Source organism: Phoenix dactylifera, chromosome 11 (assembly GCF_009389715.1).
Source record: "Phoenix dactylifera cultivar Barhee BC4 chromosome 11, palm_55x_up_171113_PBpolish2nd_filt_p, whole genome shotgun sequence".
Taxonomy (NCBI): domain Eukaryota; kingdom Viridiplantae; phylum Streptophyta; class Magnoliopsida; order Arecales; family Arecaceae; genus Phoenix; species Phoenix dactylifera.
Genome location: NC_052402.1, coordinates 24,229,174 through 24,255,500, shown reverse-complemented (window position 1 = coordinate 24,255,500; position 26,327 = coordinate 24,229,174). Strand labels below are relative to the sequence as shown.

General features: G+C 35.8%; 1 long non-coding RNA gene, 28 other non-coding genes and 1 pseudogene across 29 annotated transcripts; 3 read left to right on the top strand and 27 right to left on the bottom strand.

The window, feature by feature from the left end:
• The first annotated feature begins 16 nt into the window (after positions 1 to 16).
• On the top strand, positions 17 to 662 carry LOC120112604. The gene is made up of 2 exons (XR_005514181.1): positions 17 to 78; positions 535 to 662. It is a non-coding gene; the product is annotated as an uncharacterized LOC120112604 (long non-coding RNA).
• On the top strand, positions 120 to 205 carry LOC120112612. Its single transcript, XR_005514185.1, has one exon. It is a non-coding gene; the product is annotated as a small nucleolar RNA snoR114 (small nucleolar RNA).
• On the top strand, positions 576 to 661 carry LOC120112610. The gene has a single exon (XR_005514184.1). It is a non-coding gene; the product is annotated as a small nucleolar RNA snoR114 (small nucleolar RNA).
• Positions 663 to 3,884: 3,222 nt separating the features above from the next.
• Positions 3,885 to 3,970, bottom strand: LOC120112628. The gene has a single exon (XR_005514201.1). It is a non-coding gene; the product is annotated as a small nucleolar RNA snoR114 (small nucleolar RNA).
• Positions 3,971 to 4,850: 880 nt separating this feature from the next.
• On the bottom strand, positions 4,851 to 4,936 carry LOC120112619. The gene has a single exon (XR_005514192.1). It is a non-coding gene; the product is annotated as a small nucleolar RNA snoR114 (small nucleolar RNA).
• Positions 4,937 to 7,796: 2,860 nt separating this feature from the next.
• Positions 7,797 to 7,882, bottom strand: LOC113461520. Its single transcript, XR_003383797.1, has one exon. It is a non-coding gene; the product is annotated as a small nucleolar RNA snoR114 (small nucleolar RNA).
• Positions 7,883 to 8,765: 883 nt separating this feature from the next.
• LOC120112635 lies at positions 8,766 to 8,851 on the bottom strand. Its single transcript, XR_005514209.1, has one exon. It is a non-coding gene; the product is annotated as a small nucleolar RNA snoR114 (small nucleolar RNA).
• Positions 8,852 to 9,016: 165 nt separating this feature from the next.
• LOC113461901 lies at positions 9,017 to 9,100 on the bottom strand. Its single transcript, XR_003384166.1, has one exon. It is a non-coding gene; the product is annotated as a small nucleolar RNA snoR114 (small nucleolar RNA).
• Positions 9,101 to 9,750: 650 nt separating this feature from the next.
• On the bottom strand, positions 9,751 to 9,836 carry LOC113461898. The gene has a single exon (XR_003384163.1). It is a non-coding gene; the product is annotated as a small nucleolar RNA snoR114 (small nucleolar RNA).
• A 624-nt stretch (positions 9,837 to 10,460) lies between these two features.
• Positions 10,461 to 10,545, bottom strand: LOC113461899. The gene has a single exon (XR_003384164.2). It is a non-coding gene; the product is annotated as a small nucleolar RNA snoR114 (small nucleolar RNA).
• Positions 10,546 to 10,709: 164 nt separating this feature from the next.
• Positions 10,710 to 10,795, bottom strand: LOC113461900. Its single transcript, XR_003384165.2, has one exon. It is a non-coding gene; the product is annotated as a small nucleolar RNA snoR114 (small nucleolar RNA).
• A 641-nt stretch (positions 10,796 to 11,436) lies between these two features.
• Positions 11,437 to 11,522, bottom strand: LOC120112665. The gene has a single exon (XR_005514240.1). It is a non-coding gene; the product is annotated as a small nucleolar RNA snoR114 (small nucleolar RNA).
• A 161-nt stretch (positions 11,523 to 11,683) lies between these two features.
• LOC120112666 lies at positions 11,684 to 11,768 on the bottom strand. Its single transcript, XR_005514241.1, has one exon. It is a non-coding gene; the product is annotated as a small nucleolar RNA snoR114 (small nucleolar RNA).
• Positions 11,769 to 13,374: 1,606 nt separating this feature from the next.
• Positions 13,375 to 13,460, bottom strand: LOC113462794. The gene has a single exon (XR_003385926.1). It is a non-coding gene; the product is annotated as a small nucleolar RNA snoR114 (small nucleolar RNA).
• An 882-nt stretch (positions 13,461 to 14,342) lies between these two features.
• Positions 14,343 to 14,428, bottom strand: LOC113462792. Its single transcript, XR_003385924.1, has one exon. It is a non-coding gene; the product is annotated as a small nucleolar RNA snoR114 (small nucleolar RNA).
• An 881-nt stretch (positions 14,429 to 15,309) lies between these two features.
• On the bottom strand, positions 15,310 to 15,395 carry LOC113462787. Its single transcript, XR_005514204.1, has one exon. It is a non-coding gene; the product is annotated as a small nucleolar RNA snoR114 (small nucleolar RNA).
• Positions 15,396 to 15,560: 165 nt separating this feature from the next.
• On the bottom strand, positions 15,561 to 15,645 carry LOC120112658. The gene has a single exon (XR_005514233.1). It is a non-coding gene; the product is annotated as a small nucleolar RNA snoR114 (small nucleolar RNA).
• Positions 15,646 to 16,289: 644 nt separating this feature from the next.
• LOC113462048 lies at positions 16,290 to 16,375 on the bottom strand. The gene has a single exon (XR_005514215.1). It is a non-coding gene; the product is annotated as a small nucleolar RNA snoR114 (small nucleolar RNA).
• An 881-nt stretch (positions 16,376 to 17,256) lies between these two features.
• On the bottom strand, positions 17,257 to 17,341 carry LOC120112643. Its single transcript, XR_005514218.1, has one exon. It is a non-coding gene; the product is annotated as a small nucleolar RNA snoR114 (small nucleolar RNA).
• A 440-nt stretch (positions 17,342 to 17,781) lies between these two features.
• LOC113462790 lies at positions 17,782 to 17,866 on the bottom strand. The gene has a single exon (XR_003385922.1). It is a non-coding gene; the product is annotated as a small nucleolar RNA snoR114 (small nucleolar RNA).
• Positions 17,867 to 18,225: 359 nt separating this feature from the next.
• Positions 18,226 to 18,311, bottom strand: LOC113462793. Its single transcript, XR_003385925.1, has one exon. It is a non-coding gene; the product is annotated as a small nucleolar RNA snoR114 (small nucleolar RNA).
• Positions 18,312 to 19,185: 874 nt separating this feature from the next.
• Positions 19,186 to 19,270, bottom strand: LOC113462789. The gene has a single exon (XR_003385921.1). It is a non-coding gene; the product is annotated as a small nucleolar RNA snoR114 (small nucleolar RNA).
• Positions 19,271 to 20,886: 1,616 nt separating this feature from the next.
• LOC113462788 lies at positions 20,887 to 20,964 on the bottom strand (annotated as a pseudogene).
• An 872-nt stretch (positions 20,965 to 21,836) lies between these two features.
• On the bottom strand, positions 21,837 to 21,921 carry LOC120112649. Its single transcript, XR_005514224.1, has one exon. It is a non-coding gene; the product is annotated as a small nucleolar RNA snoR114 (small nucleolar RNA).
• A 165-nt stretch (positions 21,922 to 22,086) lies between these two features.
• Positions 22,087 to 22,171, bottom strand: LOC120112651. The gene has a single exon (XR_005514226.1). It is a non-coding gene; the product is annotated as a small nucleolar RNA snoR114 (small nucleolar RNA).
• Positions 22,172 to 22,806: 635 nt separating this feature from the next.
• LOC113462174 lies at positions 22,807 to 22,892 on the bottom strand. The gene has a single exon (XR_003384375.1). It is a non-coding gene; the product is annotated as a small nucleolar RNA snoR114 (small nucleolar RNA).
• An 873-nt stretch (positions 22,893 to 23,765) lies between these two features.
• Positions 23,766 to 23,850, bottom strand: LOC120112648. The gene has a single exon (XR_005514223.1). It is a non-coding gene; the product is annotated as a small nucleolar RNA snoR114 (small nucleolar RNA).
• Positions 23,851 to 24,015: 165 nt separating this feature from the next.
• LOC113463677 lies at positions 24,016 to 24,100 on the bottom strand. Its single transcript, XR_003388353.1, has one exon. It is a non-coding gene; the product is annotated as a small nucleolar RNA snoR114 (small nucleolar RNA).
• Positions 24,101 to 24,741: 641 nt separating this feature from the next.
• On the bottom strand, positions 24,742 to 24,827 carry LOC113463675. The gene has a single exon (XR_003388351.1). It is a non-coding gene; the product is annotated as a small nucleolar RNA snoR114 (small nucleolar RNA).
• An 837-nt stretch (positions 24,828 to 25,664) lies between these two features.
• LOC113463676 lies at positions 25,665 to 25,750 on the bottom strand. Its single transcript, XR_003388352.2, has one exon. It is a non-coding gene; the product is annotated as a small nucleolar RNA snoR114 (small nucleolar RNA).
• Positions 25,751 to 26,327: the final 577 nt, after the last annotated feature.

Here is a 26,327-nt window from a genome sequence, read left to right as displayed (position 1 = left end):
ATGCCGTTTCACCATGGAGTGGTGGCGCAGTTGGCTAGCGCTTTGGTCTCATAGCTTCTTTAAGAGAGTTATCCTGAGGTCGAGAGTTCGAGCCTCTCCTCCTCCAATAAAGGAGAAAAGAGCCATGAGGATAACTGCGCAACCTGTGATGCTAGGGCGCATCACGACCGTCAGATTATTCCGACGAAACTGCGCTTCTGAGCTTCTTCCTCCCCTTTTTTTTTAAAAATATAATATTTTAAAATTTTTTTAAATCATGACACTCTTTCTCTCAGTCTCTGTCGGTTATTTAATTTAATAATTACAATATATTTTTAATCATAACACATGTCTTTTTCCCGGTCTCTTTTTCGATTATTTACAAAATAAATGCCGGTATTTGGCTAAAAAAATGTGAGTATTTGTCCAAAATAAATGTTTGTATTTAGGTTGTCTAACTTTTATATGGCTGGATCAAGAGACAATAGTTCCTGAATAAAGTTTTCACAAACTGTTTCCTCCGATTTTAATGGATCAGGAATATTTTATCCTGAGGTCGAGAGTTCGAGCCTCTCCTCCTCCAATAAAGGAGAAAAGAGCCATGAGGATAACTGCGCAACCTGTGATGCTAGGGCGCATCACGACCGTCAGATTATTCCGACGAAACTGCGCTTCTGAGCTCTTCCTCCCCTTTTTTTAAAAAAATATAATATTTTTAAGTTTTTTTAAATCATGACACTCTTTCTCTCAGTCTCTGTCGGTTATTTAATTTAATAATTACAATATATTTTTAATCATAACACATGTCTTTTTCCCGGTCTCTTTTTCGATTATTTACAAAATAAATGCCGGTATTTGGCTAAAAAAATGTGAGTATTTGTCCAAAATAAATGTTTGTATTTAGGTTGTCTAACTTTTATATGGCTGGATCAAGAGACAATAGTTCCTGAATAAAGTTTTCACAAACTGTTTCCTCCGATTTTAATGGATCAGGAATATTTTATATTATATTTATCGTATAATACAATAATAAATATATAAAATATTATAATTATCAGTGTAAATTAATTTTTCACTCTTCTGATGACAATTTATCTTTCTAACAAATTTTCTAGCTTGGAAATAAAATTGTTTAAATAATTACTAATATTTATTTTTATTTATTATTTTATTTTTTTAAAATATATTTAATTTATTATCTTATTTATTTATTTATTTATTTTTTTCTTTTTTTTTCTTTCCTTTTCTCTTCTCTTTTTTTTCTTCCTTTTCTTCTTTTTCTTTCCTTTTCTTTTTTTCTCTTTTCTTTTTTCTTCTCTTCTTCTCCTTCCTTCCTCTCTTTCCTTCTTCTTCTTTCTTCTCCTCCCATGAGGCCGGCGACGCCGGAAGGGGGCCGAGACGGCGGGCCGCGGCAGCCGCAGGAGGGGGCCCGAGAGAGGATTAGGACGACGGGCAATGGCGACCGCGGGGGGGAGGGAGCAGGGTGCTGGGATGGCGGGCCGCAGCGCCTGCCGGGGAGGCGGGGGCCATGGCTGCCCTTTCCTCCCCTTCCTCTTTTTTTTTGTTCGTTTTGCTTCCCACCGCCCGACGGCTGTGGTGGGTCGCAACGGCGAGCCGGACGTCCGTGCCGGCTCGCCGGGGCAACAAGCCGCATCGGCGGCTAGGGAGGCAGCCACGGGTGGTGGCCGGCGTGGTGGCTACCTCCCAAAAAAAAAAAACAGGGCCGACGGCATGAGAAGAAGGAGATAGAGAGGGAGAGAGAGAGGGAAGGGTGAGAGAGGAAGAGGCACTAGGATGGAAGATTTTGGAAGAAAAAAATGGCTTTTAAATAGGGGTATTTTTGCCAAAAATACAGCTTTTCGATAAAGCTGAAAACAGCATTTTCAAAAAGCTCCAAATTGGAGCTTCTTCCCAAAAGCTGTATTCAGCTTTCCGAAAAAGCTAAAACAACTTTCCGAAATTTTTACCAAACACAATTTTTTAGCAGAAAGTGCTTTTTGACCCTCCAAAAGCTCTTCCAAACAGGGTCTTAAACTAATTTTTTCTATTAATATATCAAGAACAATACTGATTACTCAAATGTTTAATCTAGAGTTCTCGGATACGTTTGGTTTGGTCATCCCATGAGAGAAAACAAATTAGGAGGGACAAACATATCACCACATCAGAATAAATGAATGTTAAGATCACCAACTTTATTATTGTGCTCTATGCTGCATTTTCTACTTGTTGCTAGTTTAAACATTAGTCCAATTGGTTGATACATGCACCTTCTGACGGCACATAAACATGAAATAAATAGTCGAGTTTCAAAGCAAGTTTGGCCTTGTTTAGTAAATCTACTGGCAATAGAGGTTTTGAAAGTAGAGCTTTTGTAAATAGCATTTTTATAAAAAGCTATTTGATGTTTGATAACTATATTTCCAAAGTGTTATGAAATTTTAACATATGTTTGATAAACAAACAAAGAAAGTACTTTTTGTATAACAAAATGACAATAAAAAATATTATATAATATTATGCAACAAAGCATAATAAAATATAACATGTATTAATACATAAATATATGATAGTATTATATTAATGTAATATAATATAATATTATTATAATATAGTAATATAATATTAAATTATTTAATATAACATATCAATGTATTATGATATAATGTAATATAATATTATATTTATAGTATAATACAATAATAAAGATATAAAATATTATAATTATAAACATAAATTAATTTTTCATGCTCTTGATGACTGTAGAATAATATAACATAATATTAAATTATTTAATCTTACATATTAATGTATTATGATATAATATAATATAATATTATATTTATAGTATAATACAATATAAAGGTATAAATATTATAATTGTATCATATAATATATTTTGTGTAATTATTCTATTTTATTATGGATATTTTGATCCAAAAAAAAAATTACAACTTATAACAACTTTCTGACGATTCCTAAAAGTGCTTTTTTGGAGAAGCTCTACTTCGGAGCTTCCTCCAAAAAGTTATTTTAGCTTTCTAAAAATGCTAAAACAACTTTCCAAAAATTTTATGAAACACCTCTATTTTATCTAAAAGTGCTTTTGAAAGGCCAGAAAGTACTTTTTGGCCCACCAAAAGCTCTCCCAAATGGGGCCTTAATAACCATCTAGAACAACAGGCTGCTGCGAACCAATCTATTATCATGCTAATACAATCACAAGCATAACTACAACCATATAATCTTGCAGATAAAATCTAGGGATATTATTCACAAGACTGACTCCATATTAAGTTGGCAACAACAATCCTGGCACCACCTGCTACTTTGCTATGGTGTTATCGTCATGGGGACCTGCACACTAGCAGTATAACACAGCTCATACACAAATGAAAAGAATACAGGAATCTAGGCTAGAGTAGCATCAATTGTTTTGTAAACACTCATCATGTCTCGCATTCTTAACCGTTCTAGCAGACAGCCGAGCTCCAAAATGGCGAGCTTAATTTTATCCAAATTTACAACAACAAATACCAACCACCAACATACTGGATTTTTTTTTCTTTTTGTATATATAACCATGCAATCTAACGATGCTAAAAAATTAATGATTTTAAATTAAAATGACTAAAATATCCTTAATGGGTAGACATGCAAATATATCGCTATCTCGATAGCAGGAGAAGAAGACAAGAATAATAGCATAATTTTAAATTTTTATTTTTTTAATTAATATAAATAAAAATTTTCTTAACACTGTTAGAACAATCGATATATTAGGGTCATTTGTACAATAACAAAGTTTTATGAGAGTATACATGCAAATATCAATTTTGGAAGGATACTCATGCAAAATTCGATATTTAGAAGCATATCCATAAAAAAAAATCTAAGAAAAGAAAGAGCTCAGGAGCGCAGAGGTCATCTGATAATCAGACGGTTGTGATGCACCCCAGCATCACAGGAAGCGTTGTTCTCCTCATTGTTCTTTTTTCCACTGTTGGCACGAGAGAGGATAGAACACTCGACCTTAGGATCAACTCTTAAGAGGATACGAGACAAACTGCGACACAGCCAGATGATGGAATTATTATGCTTAAAATATTTAAAACCAATTTAAGACGAATCCTCTTCCGAGGGACCAAAAAAGAAAGAGATCAGGGTCGCTGAGGTCATCCGATAATCCGATAGTCGTGATGCTCCCGGCATCATAGGATGCGCTTCGCCCTCATTGCTCTTTTTTTCGCTAATGGGGTGAGAGAGGATCGAACACTCGACCTTAGGATGACTTTTAAGAAGAGGTGGGAACAACTACACCGCGACCGGATGATGAAATTTGTATGCTGAAAATATCTAAACCCTATTTAAAACGAATCCTCTTTCGAGGACAAAAGCAAGAAAGTTTTTTTTTGTGTGTGCATGAATACCCTCCGAAATATCGAGTTTTACATGAATACACCTCTAAATTAATATTTGTATGTATATCCTAGTAAAATACTTGTTTTACTATTTATCCTTTTTTTTTGTTTTTGGATATATAACCATGCTATCTAACGATGCTAAAAAATTAACGATTTTAAATTAAAATGACTAAAATATCCTTAATGGGTAGACATGCAAATAGATCGCAATCTCGATAGCAAAAGAAGAAGACAGAAATAAAAGCATAATTTTAAATTTTTAATTTATTTTTAATTAATATAAATATAATTTTTCTTAACACCGTTGGAACAACCGTTATATTAGGGACATTTGAACAACAACAATGTTTTACGAGAGTACACATGCACATATCAATTTTAGAAGGATACTCATGCAAAATTCAATATTTAGAAGCATATCCATAAAAAAAAATCTAAGAAAAGAAAGAGCTCAGGAGCGCTGAGGTCATCTGATAATCAGAAGGTTGTGATGCACCCCGGCATCACAGGAAGCGCCATTCTCCTCATTGCTCTTTTTTCCACTATTGTTGCGGGAGAGGATCGAACACTCGACCTCAGGATCAACTCTTAAGAGGATACGAGACAAACTGCGGCACAACCAGATGATGGAATTAGTATGCTAAAAGTATTTAAAACCTATTTAAAATGAATCCTCTTCCAAGGGACCAAAAAAGAAAGAGCTTAGGGCGCTGAGGTCATCCGATAATCTGACGGTCGTGATGCTCGCGACATCACTGAATGCGTTGTCGTCCTCATTGCTCTTTTTTCCACTAATGGGGTGAGAGAGGATCGAACACTCGACCTTAGGATGACTTTTAAGAAGAGGTGGGACCAACGACGCCGCGACCGGATGACGAAATTTGTATGCTGAAAATATCTAAAGCCTATTTAAAACGAATCCTCTTCCAGGGACAAAAACAAGAAAGTTTTTTTTTTTGTGCGCATGAATACCCTCCTGAATATCGAGTTTTACATGAATACTCTCCTAAAGTAATATTTGTATGTATATCCTAGTAAAATACTTGGTTTGCTATTTGTTGCCCAGATAGACAACCCAAGAGGGGGGGGGTGAATTGGGTTTTAAAATAATTTAGATAATTTAAAACATTATGGATGATTAATTAAAAACTATTGCAAGTTATTTAATTAATTACTATGTGCTGTGAGTAATATGAAATGAGAAGAAGGAGAGACAATCAATCACAAACACAAGTTTTATAGTGGTTCGGAGCTAACCCTTGCTCCTACGTCCACTCCCCAAGTCTCACTTGGGAATTCACTATAATCCCCTTGGATTACAGCCGGTTGTTTTCCAAGCTCACAACCAAACTTGTTGTTTTACGAGCTCACAACGAACTCGGTCGGTTTTCCCAGGCTCACCGACTAGAACTACCCCCGATTGTTTTCCCAGGATCACAATCGAACCCTTACACACGTTGGTTTTAACTCGGCTCACCAACCAACCTCAATCCCCTTGATTCAATCCCCGATTGAACCAAGTAAATACAAGTTGTAGAAAGAAAACAGAAAATGAGCTTCTCAAAAAGCAGATGAAAACAATATGAACAATAAATGAAGTTAAGAAGCCTCAAATGCTTTTAGATTGGAGATGAGGAATGGCTTCTTAAACTTCTGGTCTCCTCTTGAAAGAGTAGTCGACTTGAATGCAGGAGAAGGAGGCTTTAATTGCTGGGAAGATGTAGTTGGAAGCAGTAAATGCAGATCTTCCTCTTTTTCGTTGAAGAGCACGTTGCAGAGCTTGAATGCTTGATTAGTTGGAGTGAAATAGTTGTTCTATACCTTGCTACAGTCCTCTGTGGCTATTTAAGCCAACCCCCACGGAAACTAGCCGTTAGAGTGCTTTTTCTGCCCGTTCTGAACACTCTGCGCAGCCTGACAATATGACCGTTGGTGGGTTGGAGTCGACTCGCGCGATCAGGAGTCGACTCGGCTGTAGCGGGAGTCGACTCAAGCTTTTCCGGAGTCGACTCGGCAACTGTTCCAAATTTGAATTAAAGTTGCCTTCACGACTGGGAGTCGACTCGTCTTGACCTGGAGTCGACTCGTCAACTTCTGGAGCTGACTTGGCAATTTTGGAGTCGGCTCATCCACTGAAGTCCGTGGATCCAATTTTGAATTTTGTCCACTCGAGTCGACTCGACTGTCCTGGGAGTCGACTCGAATCTCAGAGCCCGAACTCCCGATCCTCTGTCTTTTAGCTCGTCCAGTCTTGGAGTCGACTCGAACTTCCTTGGAGTCGACTCGGCTCTCAGTTTCCGAAAGATGGTCTTCTGCCTTTTGACGTGAAGCTGTCTTGGAGTCGACTCGAGCTGTCTGGGAGTCGACTCGAATCTCAGAGGCAGTAACTTGGTTTTCTGTCTGTCTTGGGGTCGCGGTGTCTTGGAGTCGACTCGCGTATTGCGGGAGTCGACTCGAATCTCAGAGTCCATAAAATGGTCTCTGACTTTCTTTGTGTACCGCTGAGAGTCGACTCTTGCTTTCTTTGGAGTCGACCTGTCAACCATCGGAGTCGACTCGCATTCCACTGGAGTCGACTCGAATCTCAGACCCGAAAACTGCTCTCTGACTTTTCTGCCTGTGACTGCTTGGAGTCGACTCTTACTTCCCTGGAGTCGACTTGGTGAACATTGGAGTCGACTCGCGCACTTCAGGAGTCGACTCGTTGACAGGTTCTGAGTTGATCCTTTCTGTTCTTCTGTCTGTTCTCAGTCGGAATCGACTCGTACTCATCTGGAGTCGACTCGAGCTCGTGCCAGTGAACTTGATACGCTTGGAGTCGACTCGTGATACTCGGGAGTCGACTCGAGTCTCAGACATTGGTTCAAACAGACTCCTTAACTTATCCAACAATTATGAACCATGTCTTGGGACACTTAGACAGGATTTTCACTGAAACACTCAATTGAATTCATTAGTAATTAAAAGATATACTCAAATGCTTTGAGCTCATCAAAATCAAATGGGGTTTTAATCAATCACTCCACACTATTTATCATTTTTTTCATTTTTGTTTTTGCATATATACCCATGCTATCTAACGACGCTAAAAAATTAATAATTTTAAATTAAAATGACAAAAATATCCTTAATGGATAGATATGCAAATAGATCGCAATCTCGATAGTAGGAGAAGAAGACAGGAACAATAGCATAATTTTAAATTTTTATTTTATTTTTAATTAATATAAATATAATTTTTTTAACACCGTTACAACAACCGTTATATTAGGGGCATTTGTACAATAACAAAGTTTTACGAGAGTATGCATGCAAATAACAATTTTGGAAGGATGCTCATGCAAAATTCGATATTTAGAAGCATATCCATAAAAAAAAAACTAAGAAAAGAAAGAGCTCAGGAGCGCTGAGGTCATCTGATAATCAGACGGCTGTGATGCACCCCGGCATCACAGGAAGCGCTGTTCTCCTCATTGTTCTTTTTTCCATTGTTGGCGCGAGAGAGGATCGAACACTCGACCTCAGGATCAACTCTTAAAAGGATACGAAACAAACTGCGACACAGCCGGATGATGGAATTAGTATGCTGAAAATATTTAAAATCCATTTGAAACGAATCCTCTTCCAAGGGACCAAAAAAGAAAGAGCTCAGGGGCGGTGAGGTCATCCGACAATCAGAATATCGTGATGCTCCCGGCACCACAGGATGCACTGTCGTCCTCACTGCTTTTTTTTCCACTGATGGGGTGAGAGAGGATCGAACACTAGACCTTAGTATGAAATTTAAGAAGAGGTGTGACCAACTACGCCGCGACCGGATGATGAAATTTGTATGCTGAAAATATCTAAAACCTATTTAAAACGAATCCTCTTCCACGACAAAAACGAGAAAGTTTTTTTTTTGTGTGCATGAATACCCTCCTAAATATCGAGTTTTACATGAATGCACTTCTAAATTAATATTTGTATATATATCCTAGTAAAATATTTGTTTTGCTATTTATCCATTTTTTATTTTTGTTTTTGCATATATGTCCATGCTATCTAACGACGTGAAAAAATTAACAATTTTAAATTAAAATGACTAAAATATCCTTAATGGGTAGACATGCAAATAGATCGCAATCTCGATAGAAGGAGAAGAGGACAAGAACAATAGCATAATTTTAAATTTTTATTTTATTTTTAATTAATATAAATATATTTTTTCTTAACACCGTTAGAACAACCATTATATTAGGGGCATTTGTACACTAACAAAGTTTTATGAGAGTATACATGCAAATATTAATTTTGGAAGAATGCTCATGCAAAATTCGATATTTAGAAGCATATCCATAAAAAAAAATGTTAGAAAAGAAAGAGCTCAGGCACGCTGAGGTCACCTGATAATCAGACGGTTGTGATGCACCCCGGCATCACAGGAAGCGCTGTTCTCCTCATTGCTATTTTTTCCATTGTTGGCGTGAGAGAGGATAGAACACTCGAGCTGAGGATCAACTCTTAAGAGGATACGAGACAAACTGCGACACAGCGAAATGATGGAATTAGTCTGCTGAAAATATTTAAAACCTATTTAAAACGAATCCTCTTGCAAGGGACCAAAAAAGAAAGAGCTCAGGGGCGCTGAGGTCATCCGATAATCAGACGGTCGTGATGCTCCCGGCATCACAGGATGCGCTCCGTCCTCATTGCTCTTTTTTTTGCTAATGGGGTGAAAGAGGATCGAACACTCGACCTTAGGATGATTTTTAAGAGGAGGTGGGAACAACTACGCTGCGACCGGATGATGAAATTTGTATGCTGAAAATATCTAAAACCTATTTAAAATGTATCCTCTTTCAGGGACAAAAGCAAGAATGTTTTTTTTTTGTGTGCATGAATACCCTCCGAAATATCGAGTTTTACATGAATACACCTCTAAATTAATATTTGTATGTATATCCTAGTAAAATACTTGTTTTGCTATTTATCCTTTTTTTTATTTTTGTTTTTGGATATATACCCATGCTATCTAACGATGCTAAAAAATTTACGATTTTAAATTAAAATGAATAAAATATCTTTCATGGGTAGACATGCAAATAGATCGCAATTTCGATAGCAGAAGAAGAAGACAGGAATAAAAACATAATTTTAAATTTTTATTTTATTGTTAATTAATATAAATATAATTTTTCTTAACACCGTTGGAACAACCGTTATATTAGGGACATTTGTACAAGGGACATTTGTACATTAACAATGTTTTACTAGAGTACACATGCACATATCAATTTTAGAAGGATACTCATGCAAAATTCGATATTTAGAAGCATATCCAAAAAACAAAATCTAAGAAAAGAAAGAGCTCAGGAGTGCTGAGGTCATCTGATAATCAGATGGTTGTGATGCACCCCGGCATCACAGGAAGCGCCATTCTCCTCGTTGCTCTTTTTTCCACTGTTGTTGCGAGAGAGGATCGAACACTCGACCTCAGGATCAACTCTTAAGAGGATACGAGACAAACTGCGACACAACCAGATGATGGAATTAGTATGCTGAAAATATTTAAAACCTATTTAAAACGAATCCTCTTCCAAGGGACCAAAAAGAAAGAGCTGAATACCCTCTGAAATATCGAGTTTTACATGAATACACCTCTAAATTAATATTTGTATGTATATCCTAGTAAAATACTTGTTTTGCTATTTATCCTTTTTTTTATTTTTGTTTTTGGATATATACCCATGCTAGAAAAATTTACGATTTTAAATTAAAATGAATAAAATATCTTTAATGGGTAGACATGCAAATAGATCGCAATCTCGATAGCAGAAGAAAAAGATAGGAATAAAAGCATAATTTTAAATTTTTATTTTATTGTTAATTAATATAAATATAATTTTTCTTAACACCGTTGGAACAATCATTATATTAGGGACATTTGTACAAGGGACATTTGTACAATAACAATGTTTTACTAGAGTACACATGCACATATCAATTTTAGAAGGATACTCATGCAAAATTCGATATGTAGAAGCATATCCATAAAACAAAATCTAAGAAAAGAAAGAGCTCAGGAGCGTTGAGGTCATCTAATAATCAGACGGTTGTGATGCACCCGGCATCACAGGAAGCGCCATTCTCCTCGTTGCTCTTTTTTCCACTGTTGCTGCGAGAGAGGATTGAACACTCGACCTCAGGATCAACTCTTAAGAGGATACGAGACAAACTGTGACACAACCAGATGATGGAATTAGTATGCTGAAAATATTTAAAACCTATTTAAAACGAATCCTTTTCCAAGGGACCAAAAAGAAAGAGCTTAGGGGCGGCTGAGGTCATCTGATAATCAGACGGTCGTGATGCTCCCGGCATCACTGGATGCGCTGTCATCCTCATTGCTCTTTTTTCCACTAATGGGGTGAGAGAGGATCGAACACTCGACCTTAGGATGACTTTTAAGAAGAGGTGGGACCAACTACGCTGCGACCGGATGACGAAATTTGTATGCTGAAAATATCTAAAACCTATTTAAAACGAATCCTCTTCTAGGGACAATAACAAGAAAGTTTTTTTTTTTTTTTGTGCGCATGAATACCCTCCTAAATATCGAGTTTTACATGAATACTCTTCTAAAGTAATATTTGTATGTATATCCTAGTATAATACTTGGTTTGCTATTTATCCTTTTTTTTTATTTTTGTTTTTGCATATATACCCATGCTATCTAACGACGCTAAAGAATTAATAATTTTAAATTAAGATGACAAAAATATCCTTAATGGATAGATATGCAAATAGATCGCAATCTCGATAGTAGGAGAAGAAGATAGGAACAATAGCATAATTTTAAATTTTTATTTTATTTTTAATTAATATAAATATAATTTTTTTTAACACCGTTACAACAACCGTTATATTAGGGGCATTTGTACAATAATAAAGTTTTACGAGAGTATACATGCAAATATCAATTTTGGGAGGATGCTCATGCAAAATTCGATATTTAGAAGTATATCCATAAAAAAAAATCTAAGAAAAGAAAGAGCTTAGGAGCGCTGAGGTCATCTGATAGTCAGACAGTTGGGATGCACCCCGGCATCACAGGAAGTGCTGTTCTTCTCATTGCTCTTTTTTCCATTGTTGGCGCGAGAGAGGATCGAACACTCGACCTCAGGATCAACTCTTAAAAGGATACGAGACAAACTCACAGCCGGATGATGGAATTAGTATGCTGAAAATATTTAAAACCCATTTGAAACGAATCCTCTTCCAAGGGACCAAAAAAGAAAGAGCTCAGGGGCGCTGAGGTCATCCGACAATCAGACGATCGTGATGCTCCCGGCACCACAGGATGCGCTGTCGTCCTCACTACTCTTTTTTCCACTGATGGGGTGAGAGAGGATCAAACACTTGACCTTAGGATGAAATTTAAGAAGAGGTGGGACCAACTACGCCACGATCGAATGATGAAATTTGTATGCTCAAAATATCTAAAACCTATTTAAAACGAATCCTCTTCGAGGGACAAAAATAAGAAAGTTTTTTTTTGTGCGTGAATACCCTCCTAAATATCGAGTTTTGCATGAATGCACTTCTAAATTAGTATTTGTATGTATATCCTAGTAAAATATTTGTTTTGCTATTTATCTATTTTTTAATTTTGTTTTTGCATATATGCCCATGCTATCTAACGACGCAAAAAAATTAACAATTTTAAATTAAAATGACTAAAATATTCTTAATGGGTAGACATGCAAATAGATCGCAATCTCGATAGAAGGAGAAGAGGACAAGAACAATAGCATAATTTTAATTTTTTTTTATTTTTATTTAATATAAATATATTTTTTCTTAACACCGTTAGAACAACCGTTATATTAGGGGCATTTCTACAATAACAAAGTTTTATGAGAGTATACATACAAATACCAATTTTAGAAGGATACTCATGCAAAATTCAATATTTAGAAGCATATCCATAAAAAAAAAATCTAAGAAAAGGAAGAACTCACGAGCGCTGAGCTCATCTGATAATCAGACAGTTGTGATGCACCCCGGCATCATAGGAAGCACTGTTCTACTCAATACTCATTTTTCCATTGTTGGCGCGAGAGGGGATCGAACCCTCGACCTCAGTATCAACTCTTAAAAGGATACGAGACAAACTGCGACACAGCCAGATGATGGAACTAGTATGCTGAAAATATTTAAAACCTATTTAAAATGAATCCTCTTCCAAGGGACTAAAAAAGAAAGGGCTCAGGGGCGCTGAGGTCATCCAATAATCAGACAGTCGTGATGCTCCCGGCATCACAGGATGCGCTGTCGTCCTCATTACTCTTTTTTCCACTGATGGGGTGAGAGAGGATCAAACACTCGACCTTAGGATGACTTTTAAGAAGAGGTGGGAACAACTACGCCGCGACTGGATGATGAAATTTGTATGCTAAAAATATCTAAAACCTATTGAAAATGAATCCTCTTCCAAGGTCAAAAACAAGAAAGTTTTTTTTTTTCTTGTGTGTGCATGAATACCCTCCTAAATATCGAGTTTTACATGAATACTCTTGTAAATTAATATTTGTATGTATGTCCAAGTAAAATACTTGTTTTCTATTTATCCTTTTTTTATTTTTTATTTTTGCATATATACCCATGCTATCTAACGGCGCTAAAAAATTAGCAATTTTAAATTAAAATGACAAAAATATCCTTAATGGGTAGACATGCAAATAGATCACAATCTCGATAGTAGAAAAAAAAGACAGGAACAATAGCATAATTTTAAATTTTTATTTTATTTTTAATTAATAAAAATATAATTTTTCTTAACACCGTTAGAACAACCGTTATATTAGGGGTATTTGTACACTAACAAAGTTTTACGAGAGTATACATGCAAATATCAATTTTGGAAGAATGCTCATGCAAAATTCGATATTTAGAAGCATATCCATAAAAAAAAATCTAAGAAAAGAAAGAGCTCAGGAGCGCTGAGGTCATCTGATAATCAGACGGTTGTGATAAACCCCGGCATCATTGGAAGCATTGTTCTCCTCATTGCTAGTTTTTCCATTGTCGGCGTGAGAGAGGATAGAACACTCGACCTGAGGATCAACTCTTAAGAGGAGACAAGACAAACTGCGACACAGCCAGATGATGGAATTAGTCTGCTGAAAATATTTAAAACCTATTTAAAACGAATCCTCTTCCAAGGGACCAAAAAAGAAAGCGCTCAGGGGCGCTGAGGTCATCCAACAATCAGACGGTCGTGATGCTCCCGGCATCATAGGATGCGCTCCATCCACATTGCTCTTTTTTCCGCTAATGGGGTGAGAGAGGATCGAACACTCGACCTTAGGATGACTTTTAAGAAGAGGTGGGAACAACTACGCCGTGACCGGATGATGAAATTCGTATGCTGAAAATATCTAAAACCTATTTAAAACGAATCCTCTTCCGGGGACAAAAACAAGAATGTTTTTTTTTTGCGTGCATGATACCCCCATAAATATCGAGTTTTACATGAATACACCTCTAAATTAATATTTGTATGTATATCCTAGTAAAATACTTGTTTTGCTATTTATCCTTTTTTTATTTCTATTTTTGCATATAAACCTATGCTATCTAACGATGCTAAAAAATTAACAATTTTAAATTAAAATGACTAAAATTTTCTTAATGGGTAGACAAGCAAATAGATCGCAATCTCGATAGCAGGAGTAGAAGACAGGAACAAAAGCATAATTTTAAATTTTTATTTTATTTTAAATTAATATAAATATAATTTTTCTTAACACCGTTAGAATAACAGTTATATTAGGGACATTTGTACAATAACAAAGTTTTACGAGAGTATACATGCAAATATCATTTTTAGAAGGATACACTTGCAAAATTCATTATTTAGAAGCATATCCATCAAAAAAAATCTATGAAAAGGAAGAGCTCAGGAGCGCTGAGGTCATCTGATAATCAGACGGTTGTGATGCACCCCGGCATCACAGGAAGCGCTGTTCTCCTCATTGCTCTTTTTTCCACTATTGGCGCGAGAGAGGATCGAACACTCGACCTTAGGATCAACTCTTAAGAGGATACGAGACAAACTGCGACACAACTAGATGATGGAATTAGTATGCTGAAAATATTTAAAACCTATTTAAAACGAATCCTCTTCCGAGGGACCAAAAAAGAAAGAGCTCAGGGGCACTGAGGTCATCCGACAATCTGACGGTTGTGATGCTCCCGGCATCACAGGATGCCTTGTCGTCCCCATTGCTCTTTTTTCCACTAATGGGGTGAGCGAGGATCGAACACTCGACCTTAGGATGACTTTTAACAAAAGGTGGGACCAACTACGCCGTGACTGGATGATGAAATTTTTATACTGAAAATATCTAAAACCTATTTAAAATGAATCCTCAAGGACAAAAACGAGAAAGTTTTTTTTTGTGTGCGCATGAATACCCTCCTAAATATCGAGTTTTACATGAATACTCTTCTAAAGTAATATTTGTATGTATATCCTAGCAAAATACTTGTTTTGCTATTTATCATTTTTTTATTTTTGTTTTTGCATATATACCCATGCTATCTAACGACGCTAAAAAATTAATGATTTTAAATTAAAATGACTAAAATATCCTTAATAGGTAGATATGCAGATAGATCGTAATCTCGATTGTAGGAGAAGAAGACAGAAACAATAGCATAATTTTAAATTTTTATTTTATTTTTAATTAATATAAATATAATTTTTCTTAACACCGTTACAACAACCGTTATATTAGGGGCATTTATACAATAACAATATTTTACGAGAGTGTACATGCAAATATTAATTTTAGAAGGATACTCATGCAAAATTCGATATTTAGAAGCATATCCGTAAAAAAAAATCTAAGAAAAGAAAGTGCTCAGGAGCGTTGAGGTCATCTGATAATCAGACGGTTGTGATGCACCCTGGCATCACAAGAAGCGCTGTTCTCCTCATTGCTCTTTTTTCCATTATTGGCGCGAGAGAGGATCGAACACTCGACCTCAGGATCAACTCTTAAAAGGATACGAGACAAACTGCGACACAACCAGATGATGGAATTAGTATGCTAAAAATATTTAAAACCTATTTAAAACGAATCCTCTTCCAACGGACCAAATAAGAAAGAGCTCAGGGGCGCTGAGGTCATCCGATAATCCGACGGTCGTGATGCTCCCGGCATCACAGGATGCGCTGTCGTCCTCATTGCTCTTTTTTCCACTGATGGTGTGAGAGAGGATCGATCACTCGACCTTAGGACGACTTTTAAGAAGAGGGTGGGACCAACTACGCTGCAACCACATGATGAAATTTGTATGCCGAAAATATCTAAAACCTATTTAAAACGAATCCTATTCGAGGGACAAAAACAAGAAAGTTTTTTGTTTTTGTGTGTGTGTGCATGAATACCCTCCTAAATATCGAGTTTTACATGCATACTCTTCTAAATAAATATTTGTACATATATCCTAGTAAAATTCTTGTTTTACTATTTATCTTTTTTTTTTTTTGTTTTTGTATATATAACCATGCTATCTAACGACACTAAAAAATTAACGATTTTAAATTAGAATAACTAAAATATTCTTAATGGGTAGACATGCAAATATATCGCAATCTTGATAGCAGGACAAGAAGACAGGAATAATAGCATAATTTTAAATTTTTATTTCATTTTTTATTAATATAAGTAAAATTTTTCTTAACACTATTAGAACAACCAATACATTAGGGGCATTTGTATAATAACAAAGTTTTATGAGACTATACATGCAAATATCAATTTTGGAAGGACACTCATGCAAAATTCGATATTTAGAAGCATATCCATAAAAAAAAAAATCTAATAAAAGAAAGAGCTCAGTAGCGCTGAGGTCATCTGATAATCAGACGGTTTTGATGCACCCCGGCATCACAGGAAGCGCTGTTCTCCTCATTTCTCTTTTTTCCACTGTTGGCGCGAGAGAGGATTAAACACTCGACCTCAGGATCAACTCTTAAGAGGATACGAGACAAACTGCGACACAGCCTGATGATGGAATTAGTATGCTGAAAATATTTAAAGCCTATTTAAAACGAATCCTCTTCCAAGGGACCAAAAAAGAAAGAGCTCAGGGGTGCTGAGGTCATCAGATAAGCAAATGGCCGTGATGCTCCCGGCATCACAGGATGTGCTTCGTCCTCATTGCTCTTTTTTCCGCTAATGGGGTGAGAGAGGATCGAACACTCGACCTTAGGATGACTTTTAGGAAGAGGTGGGAACAACTACGCCGCGAACGGATGATGAAATTAGCATGCTGAAAATATCTAAAACCTATTTAAAACGAATCCTCTTTCGAGGACAAAAACAAGAATGTTTTTTTTTGTGTGTATGAATACCCTCCTAAATATCGAGTTTTACATGAATACACCTCTAAATTAATATTGTATATATATCCTAGTAAAATACTTGTTTTGCTATTTATTCTTTTTTATTTCTGTTTTTGCATATACACCCATGCTATCTAACGATGCTAAAAAATTAACGATTTTAAATTAAAATAACTAAAATATCCTTAATGGGTAGATATGCAAATTGATCATAATCTCAATAGCAGGAGAAGAAGACAGGAACAAAAGTTTAATTTTAAATTTTTATTTTATTTTTAATTAATATAAATATAATTTTTCTTAACACCGTTAGAACTACCGTTATATTAGGAACATTTGTACAATAATAAAGTTTTACGAGAGTACACATGCAAATATCAATTTTAGAAGGATACTCATGCAAAATTCGATATTTAGAAGCATATCCATAAAAAAAAAATTTAAGAAAAGAAAGAGCTCAGGAGCGCTGAGGTCATCCGATAATCAGACGCTCGTGATGCTCCCGGCATCACAGGATGCGCTGTCGTCCTCATTGCTCTTTTTTTCACTAATGGGGTGAGAGAGGATCGGACACTCGACCTTAGGATGACTTTTAAGAAGAGGTGGGACCAACTACGCCGCGACCGGATGATGAAACTTGTATGCTGAAAAATATCTAAAACCTATTTAAAATGAATCCTCTTCCAGGGACAAAAACAAGAAAGTTTTTTTTTTTTTTTTGCGCACATGAATACCCTCCTAAATATCGAGTTTTACATGAATACTCTTCTAAACTAATATTTGTATGTACATTCTAGTAAAATACTTGTTTTGCTATTTATCCTTTTTGTATTTTTGTTTTTGCATATATACCCATACTATCTAACGATGCTAAAAAATTAGACAAACTGCGACACAGCTAGATGATAGAATTAGTATGCTGAAAATATTTAAAATCTATTTAAAACGAATCCTCTTCCAAACGGACCAAAAAAGAAAGAGCTTAGGGGCGCTGAGGTCATCTGATATTCAGACGGTCGTGATGCTCCCGGCATCACAGGATGCGCTGTCGTCCTCATTGCTCTTTTTTCCACTGATGGGGCGAGAGAGGATCGAACACTCGACCTTAGGACGACTTTTAAGGAGAGGGTGGGACCAACTACGCTGCGACCGGATGATGAAATTTGTATGCCGAAAATATCTAAACCTATTTAAAATGAATCCTATTCCAGGGACAAAAACAAGAAAGTTTTTTTTTGTGTGTGTGCATGAGTACCCTCCTAATTTTTCTTAACACCGTTAGAACAACCGTTATAAGAGGGGCATTTGTACAATAACAAAGTTTTACGAGAGTATACATGCAAATATCAATTTTGGAAATATACTCATGCAAAATTTGATATTTAGAAACATATCTATAAAAAAAAAATCTAAGAAAAGAAAGAGCTCAGGAGTGCTGAGGTCATCTGATAATCAGACGGTTGGGATGCACCCCGGCATCACAGGAAGTGCTGTTCTCCTCATTGCTCTTTTTTCCACTGTTGGCGCGAGGGAGGATCGAACAGTCAACCTCAGGATCAACTCTTAAGAGGATACGAGACAAACTGCGACACGGCCAAATGATGGAATTAGTATGCTGGGAAATATTTAAAGCCTATCTAAAACGAATCCACTTCCAAGGGACCAAAAAAGAAAGAGCTCAGGGGCGCCGAGGTCATCCGATAATCAGATGGTCGTGATGCTCCCAGCATCACAGGATGCGCTGTCGTCCTCATTGTTCTTTTTTCCACTGATAGGGTGATAGGGGATCGAACACTCGACCTTAGGATGACTTTTAAGAAGAGGTGGGACCAACTACGCCGCAACCGGATGATGAAATTTGTATGCTGAAAATATCTAAAACCTATTTAAAACGAATCCTCTTCCAGGGGCAAAAACAAGAAAGTTTTTTTTTTGTGCATGAATACCCTCCTAAATATCGAGTGTTACATGAATACTGTACTAAATTAATATTTGTATGTATATCCTAGTGAAATACTTGTTTTTCTATTTATGTTTTTTTTTATTTTTTATATTGCATTTATGCCCGTGCTATCTAACAGTGCTAAAAAATTAACGATTTTGAATTAAAACGACTAAAATATACTTAATGGGTTGACATGCAAATAGATCGTAATCTCGATAGTGGTAGAAGAAGATAGGAACAATGGCATAATTTTAATTTTTTTTAATTAATATAAGTATAATTTTTTTTAGCACTGTTGGAACAATAGTTATATTTGGGGCATTTGTACAATAGCAAAGTTTTACGAGAGTATACATGCAAATATCAATTTTGGAAGGATACTCATGCAAAATTCGATATTTAGAAGCATATCCATAAAAAAAATCTAAGAAAAGAAAGAGCTCAGGGGCACTGAGGTCATCCGATAATCAGACGATCGTGATGCTCTCGGCATCACAGAATGCGCTGTCGTCCTCATTGCTCTTTTTTCCACTGATGGGGTGAGAGAGGATCGAACACTCGACCTTAGGATGACTTTTAAGAAGAGGTGGGATAAACTATGCCGCGACCGGATGATGAAATTTGTAAGCCGGAAATATCTAAAACCTATTTAAAACGAATCATCTTCCTGGGACAAAAACAAGAATTTTTTTTTGTGTGTGCGCATGAATAACCTCCTAAATATCGAGTTTTACATCAATACTCTTCTAAATTAATAATTGTATGTATATCCTAGTAAAATACTTGTTTTGTTAGTTATCTTTTTTTTTTATTTTTGTTTTTGCATATATACCCATGCTATCTAACGATGCTAAAAAAATTAATGATTTTAAATTAAAATAACTAAAATATTCTTAATGGGTAGACATGCAAATGGATCCCAATCTCGATAGTAGGAGAAGAAGACATGAACAATAGCATAATTTTAAATTTTTATTTTATTTTTAATTAATATAAATGAAATTTTTCTTAACACCGTTAGAACAACCGTTATATTAGGGGCATTTGTACAATAACAAAGTTTTATGAGAGCATACATACAAATATCAATTTTGGAAGGATACTCATGCAATATTCGATATTTAGAAGCATATCCATAAAAAAAAATAAGAAAAGAAGGAGCCCAGGAGCACTGAGGTCATCTGACAAACAGACGGTTGTGATGCACCCCGGCATCACAGGAAGCATTGTTCTCTGCATTGCTCTTTGTTCCACTGTTGGCGCGAGAGAGTATCGAATCCTCGACCTCAGGATCTACTCTTAAGAGGATACGAGACAAACTGCGACACAGCCGGATGATGGAATTAGTATGATAAAAATATTTAAAACCCATTTAAAACGAATCCTCTTCCAAGGGACCAAAATAGAAAGCGCTCAGGGGCGCTGAGGTCATCCGACAATCAGACGATCGTGATGATCTCGGCACCACAGGATGCGCTGCCGTCCTCACTGCTCTTTTTTCCACTGATGGGGTGAGAGACGATTGAACACTTGACCTTAGGATGAAATTTAAGAAGAGGTTGGACCAACTACACCGCGACCGGATGATGAAATTTGTATGTTGAAAATATCTAAAACCAATTTAAAATGAATCCTCTTTCAGGGACAAAAGCAAGAAAGTTTTCTTTTTTTTGTGTGCATGAATACCCTCCAAAATATCGAGTTTTACGTGAATGCTTCTCTAAATTAATATTTGTATGTATATCCTAGTAAAATACTTGTTCTGGTATTTATCCTTTTTTTATTTTTGTTTTTGCAAATATGCCCATGCTATCTAACGACGCTAAAAGATTAACAATTTTAAATTAAAATCACTAAAATATTCTTAATGGGTAGACATGCAAATAGATCGCAATCTCGATAGTAGGAGACGAAAACAGAAACAATAGCATAATTTTAAATTTTTATTTTATTTTTAATTAATATAAATATAATATTTCTTAACACCGTTAGAACAACCGTTATATTAGGGGCATTTGTACAGTAACAAAGTTTTACGAGAGTATACATGCAAATATCAATTTCGGAAGGATATTCATGCAAAATTCGACATTTAGAAGCATATCCATAAAAAAAATATAAGAAAAGAAAGAACATAGGAGCGCGGAGGTCATCTGATAATCAGACGGTTGTGATGCACCCCGGCATCACAGGAAGCGCTGTTCTCCTCATTGCTCTTTTTTCCATTGTTGGCATGAGAGAGGATCGAATCCTCAACCTCAGGATCAACTCTTAAGAGGATATGAGAGAAACTGCGACACAGCCAGATGATGGAATTAGTATGCTGAAAATATTTAAAACCTATTTAAAATGAATCCTCATCCAAGGGACTAAAAAAGAAAGGGCTCAGGGGTGCTGAGGTCATCCAATAATATGACAATCGTGATGCTCCCGGCATCACAAGATGCGCTGTCGTCCTCATTACTCTTTTTTCCACTGATGGGGTGAGAGAGGATCGAACACTCGACCTTAGGATGACTTTTAAGAAGAGGTGGGACAAACTACACCGCGACCGGATGATGAAATTTGTATGCTGAAAATATCTAAAACCTATTTAAAATGAGTCCTCTTCAAGGGACAAAAACAAGAAAGTTTTTTTTTTGTGTGCATGAATACCCTCCTAAATATCGAGTTTTGCATGAATACTCTTCAAAATTAATATTTGTATGTATATACAAGTAAAATACTTGTTTTTCTATTTATCCTTTTTTTTTGCATATATACCCATGCTATCTAATGACGCTAAAAAATTAACAATTTTAAATTAAAATGACAAAATATCCTTAATGGGTAGACAAGCAAATAGATTGCAATCTCGATAGTAGGAGAAGTGACAGGAACATTAGCATAATTTTAAATTTTTATTTTATTTTTAATTAATATAAATGTAATTTTTCTTAACACCGTTAGAACAACCATTATATTAGGGGCATTTGTACAATAACAAAGTTTTACGAGAGTATACATGCAAATATCAAACTTGGAAGAATGCTCATGCAAACTTCGATATTTAGAAGCATATATATAAAAAAAAATCTAAGAAAAGAAAGAGCTCAGGAGTGTTGTGGTCATCTGATAATCAGATGGTTGTGATGCACCCCGCATCACAGGAAGCGCTATTCTCCTCATTGCTATTTTTTGGACTGTTGGTGCGTGAGAGGATCGAACCCTTGACCTCAGGATCAACTCTTAAGAGGATACGAGAAAAACTGCGACACAGTCGGATGATGGAATTAGTATGCTGAAAATATTTCAAACCTATTTAAAATGAATCCTCTTTCGACGGACCAAAAAAGAAAGAGCTCAGGGGCACTGAGGTCATTCGATAATCAGACGGTCGTGATGCTCCCGGCATCACAGGATGCGCTGTCGTCCTCACTGCTCTTTTTTCCACTGATGGGGTGAGAGAGGATCGAATACTCGACCTTCGGATGACTTTTAAGAAGAGGTTGGACCAACTACACCGCGACCGGATGATGAAATTTGTACGATGAAAATATCTAAAACCTATTTAAAATGAATCCTCTTTCAGGGACAAAAGCAAGAAAGTTTTCTTTTTTGTGTGTGCATGAATACCCTCCAAAATATCGAGTTTTACGTGAATGCTTCTCTAAATTGATATTTGTATGTATATCCTAGTAAAATACTTGTTCTGGTATTCATCCTTTTTTATTTTTGTTTTTGCAAATATGCCCTTGCTATCTAACGACGCTAAAAGATTAACAATTTTAAATTAAAATGACTAAAATATTCTTAATGGGTAGACATGCAAATAGATCGCAATCTCGATAGTAGGAGACGAAAACAAAAACAATAGCATAATTTTAAATTTTTATTTTATTTTTAATTAATATAAATATAATATTTTTTAACACCGTTAGAACAACCGTTATATTAGGGGCATTTGTACAATAACAAAGTTTTACGAGAGTATACATGCAAATATCAATTTTGGAAGGATATTCATGCAAAATTCGATATTTAGAAGCATATCCATAAAAAAAATATAAGAAAAGAAAGAACTTAGGAGCGCGGAGGTCTTCTGATAATCAGACGGTTGTGATGCACCCCGGCATCACAGGAAGCGTTGTTCTCCTCATTGCTCTTTTTTCCATTGTTGGCATGAGAGAGGATCGAATCCTCGACCTCAGGATCAACTCTTAAGAGGATATGAGAGAAACTGCGACACAGCCAGATGATGGAATTAGTATGCTGAAAATATTTAAAACCTATTTAAAATGAATCCTCATCCAAGGGACTAAAAAAGAAAGGGCTCAGGGGTGCTGAGGTCATCCAATAATATGACAATCGTGATGCTCCCGGCATCACAAGATGCGCTGTCGTCCTCATTACTCTTTTTTCCACTGATGGGGTGAGAGAGGATCGAACACTCGACCTTAGGATGACTTTTAAGAAGAGGTGGGACAAACTACACCGCGACCGGATGATGAAATTTGTATGCTGAAAATATCTAAAACCTATTTAAAATGAGTCCTCTTCAAGGGACAAAAACAAGAAAGTTTTTTTTTTTGTGTGCATGAATACCCTCCTAAATATCGAGTTTTGCATGAATACTCTTCAAAATTAATATTTGTATGTATATACAAGTAAAATACTTGTTTTTCTATTTATCCTTTTTTTTTGCATATATACCCATGCTATCTAATGACGCTAAAAAATTAACAATTTTAAATTAAAATGACAAAATATCCTTAATGGGTAGACAAGCAAATAGATTGCAATCTCGATAGTAGGAGAAGTGACAGGAACATTAGCATAATTTTAAATTTTTATTTTATTTTTAATTAATATAAATGTAATTTTTCTTAACACCGTTAGAACAACCATTATATTAGGGGCATTTGTACAATAACAAAGTTTTACGAGAGTATACATGCAAATATCAAACTTGGAAGAATGCTCATGCAAACTTCGATATTTAGAAGCATATATATAAAAAAAAATCTAAGAAAAGAAAGAGCTCAGGAGTGTTGTGGTCATCTGATAATCAGATGGTTGTGATGCACCCCGCATCACAGGAAGCGCTATTCTCCTCATTGCTATTTTTTGGACTGTTGGTGCGTGAGAGGATCGAACCCTTGACCTCAGGATCAACTCTTAAGAGGATACGAGAAAAACTGCGACACAGTCGGATGATGGAATTAGTATGCTGAAAATATTTCAAACCTATTTAAAATGAATCCTCTTTCGACGGACCAAAAAAGAAAGAGCTCAGGGGCACTGAGGTCATTCGATAATCAGACGGTCGTGATGCTCCCGGCATCACAGGATGCGCTGTCGTCCTCACTGCTCTTTTTTCCACTGATGGGGTGAGAGAGGATCGAATACTCGACCTTCGGATGACTTTTAAGAAGAGGTTGGACCAACTATACCGCGACCGGATGATGAAATTTGTATGCTGAAAATATATAAAATCTATTTAAAATGAATCCTCTTTCAGGGACAAAAGCAAGAAAGTTTTCTTTTTTTTTGTGTGTGTGCATGAATACCCTCCAAAATATCAAGTTTTACATGAATGCTTCTGTAAATTAATATTTGTATGTATATCCTAGTAAAATACTTGTTCTGGTATTTATCCTTTTTTTATTTTTGTTTTTGCATATATGCCCATGCTATCTAACGATGCTAAAAAATTAACAATTTTAAATTAAAATGACTAAAATATCCTTAATGGGTAGACATGCAAATAGATCGCAATCTCGATAGTAGGAGACGAAGACAGAAACAATAGCATAATTTTAAATTTTAATTTTATTTTTAGTTAATATAAATATAATATTTCTTAACACCGTTAGAACAACCGTTATATTAGGAGCATTTGTACAATAACAAAGTTTTACGAGAGTATACATGCAAATATCAATTTTGGAAGGATATTCATGCAAAATTCGATATTTAGAAGCATATCCATAAAAAAAATATAAGAAAAGAAAGAACTCAGGAGCGCGGAGATCATCTGATAATCAAGCGGTTGTGATGCACCCCGGCATCACAGGAAGCGCTGTTCTCCTCATTGCTCTTTTTTCCATTGTTGGCATGAGAGAGGATCGAATCCTCAACCTCAGGATCAACACTTAAGAGGATACGAGAGAAATTGCGACACAGCCAGATGATGGAATTAGTATGCTGAAAATATTTAAAACCTATTTAAAATGAATCCACTTCCAAGGGATCAAAAAAGAAAGAGCCTAGGGGCATTGAGGTCATCTAATAATCAGACGGTCGTGATGCTCCCGACATCACAGGATGCGCTGTCGTCCTCATTGCTCTTTTTTCCACTGAAGGGGTGAGAGAGGATCGAACACTCGACCTTAGGATGACTTTTAAGAAGAGGTGGGTCCAACTATGCCGTGACCGAATGATGAAATTTGAATGCTGAAAATATCTAAAACCTATTTAAAACAAATCCTCTTCCTAAATATCGAGTTTTGCATGAATACTCTTCTAAATTAATATTTGTATGTATATCGTAGTAAAATAGTTGTTTTGCTATTTATCCTTTTTTTATTTTTGTTTTTGCATATATACCAATGCTATCTAACGATGCTAGAAAATTAACAATTTTAAATTAAAATGACTGAAATATCCTAAATGGATAGACATGCGAATAGATCACAATCTCGATAGTAGGAGAAGAAGATAGAAACAATGACATAATTTTAAATTTTTATTTTATTTTTAATTAATAAAAATATAATTTTTCTTAAAACCGTTAGAACAACCGTTATATTAGGGGCATTTGTACAATAACAAAGTTTTACGAGAGTGTATATGCAAATATCAATTTTGGAAGGATACTCATGCAAAATTCGATATATAGAAGCATATCCGTAAAAAAAAAATCTAAGAAAAGAAAGAGCTCAGGAGCGCTGAGATCATCTGATAATCAGACGGTTGTGAGGCGACCCGGCATCACAGGAAGCGTTGTTCTCTTCATTGCTCTTTTTTCCACTGTTGGCACGAGAGAGGATCGAATAGTCGACGCCAGGATCAACTCTTAAGAGGACGCGAGACGATGGAATTAGTATGCTGAAAATATTTAAAATTTATTTAAAACGAATCCTCTTCCAAGGGACCAAAAAAGAAAAAGCTCAGGGGCGCTGCGGTCATCCGATAATCAGATGGTCGTGATGCTTCCGGCATCACAGGATGTGCTGTCGTCCTCATTGCTCTTTTTTCCACTGACGGGGTGAGACAGGATCGAACACTCGACCTTAGGATGACTTTTAAGAGGAGATGGGACCACCTACGCCGCACCGGATGATGAAATTTGTATGCTGAAAATATCTAAAACCTATTTAAAACGAATACTCTTCTAGGGACAAAAACAAGAAAGTTTTTTTTTTTGTCTGTGCGCATGAATACCCTCCTAAATATCGAGTTTTACATGAATGCTCTTCTAAATTAATATTTGTATGTACATCCTAGGAAAATACTTGTTTGGCTATTTATCCTTTTTTTATTTTGCTTTTCCATATATACCCATGCCATCTAACGACGCTAAAAAATTAAAGATTTT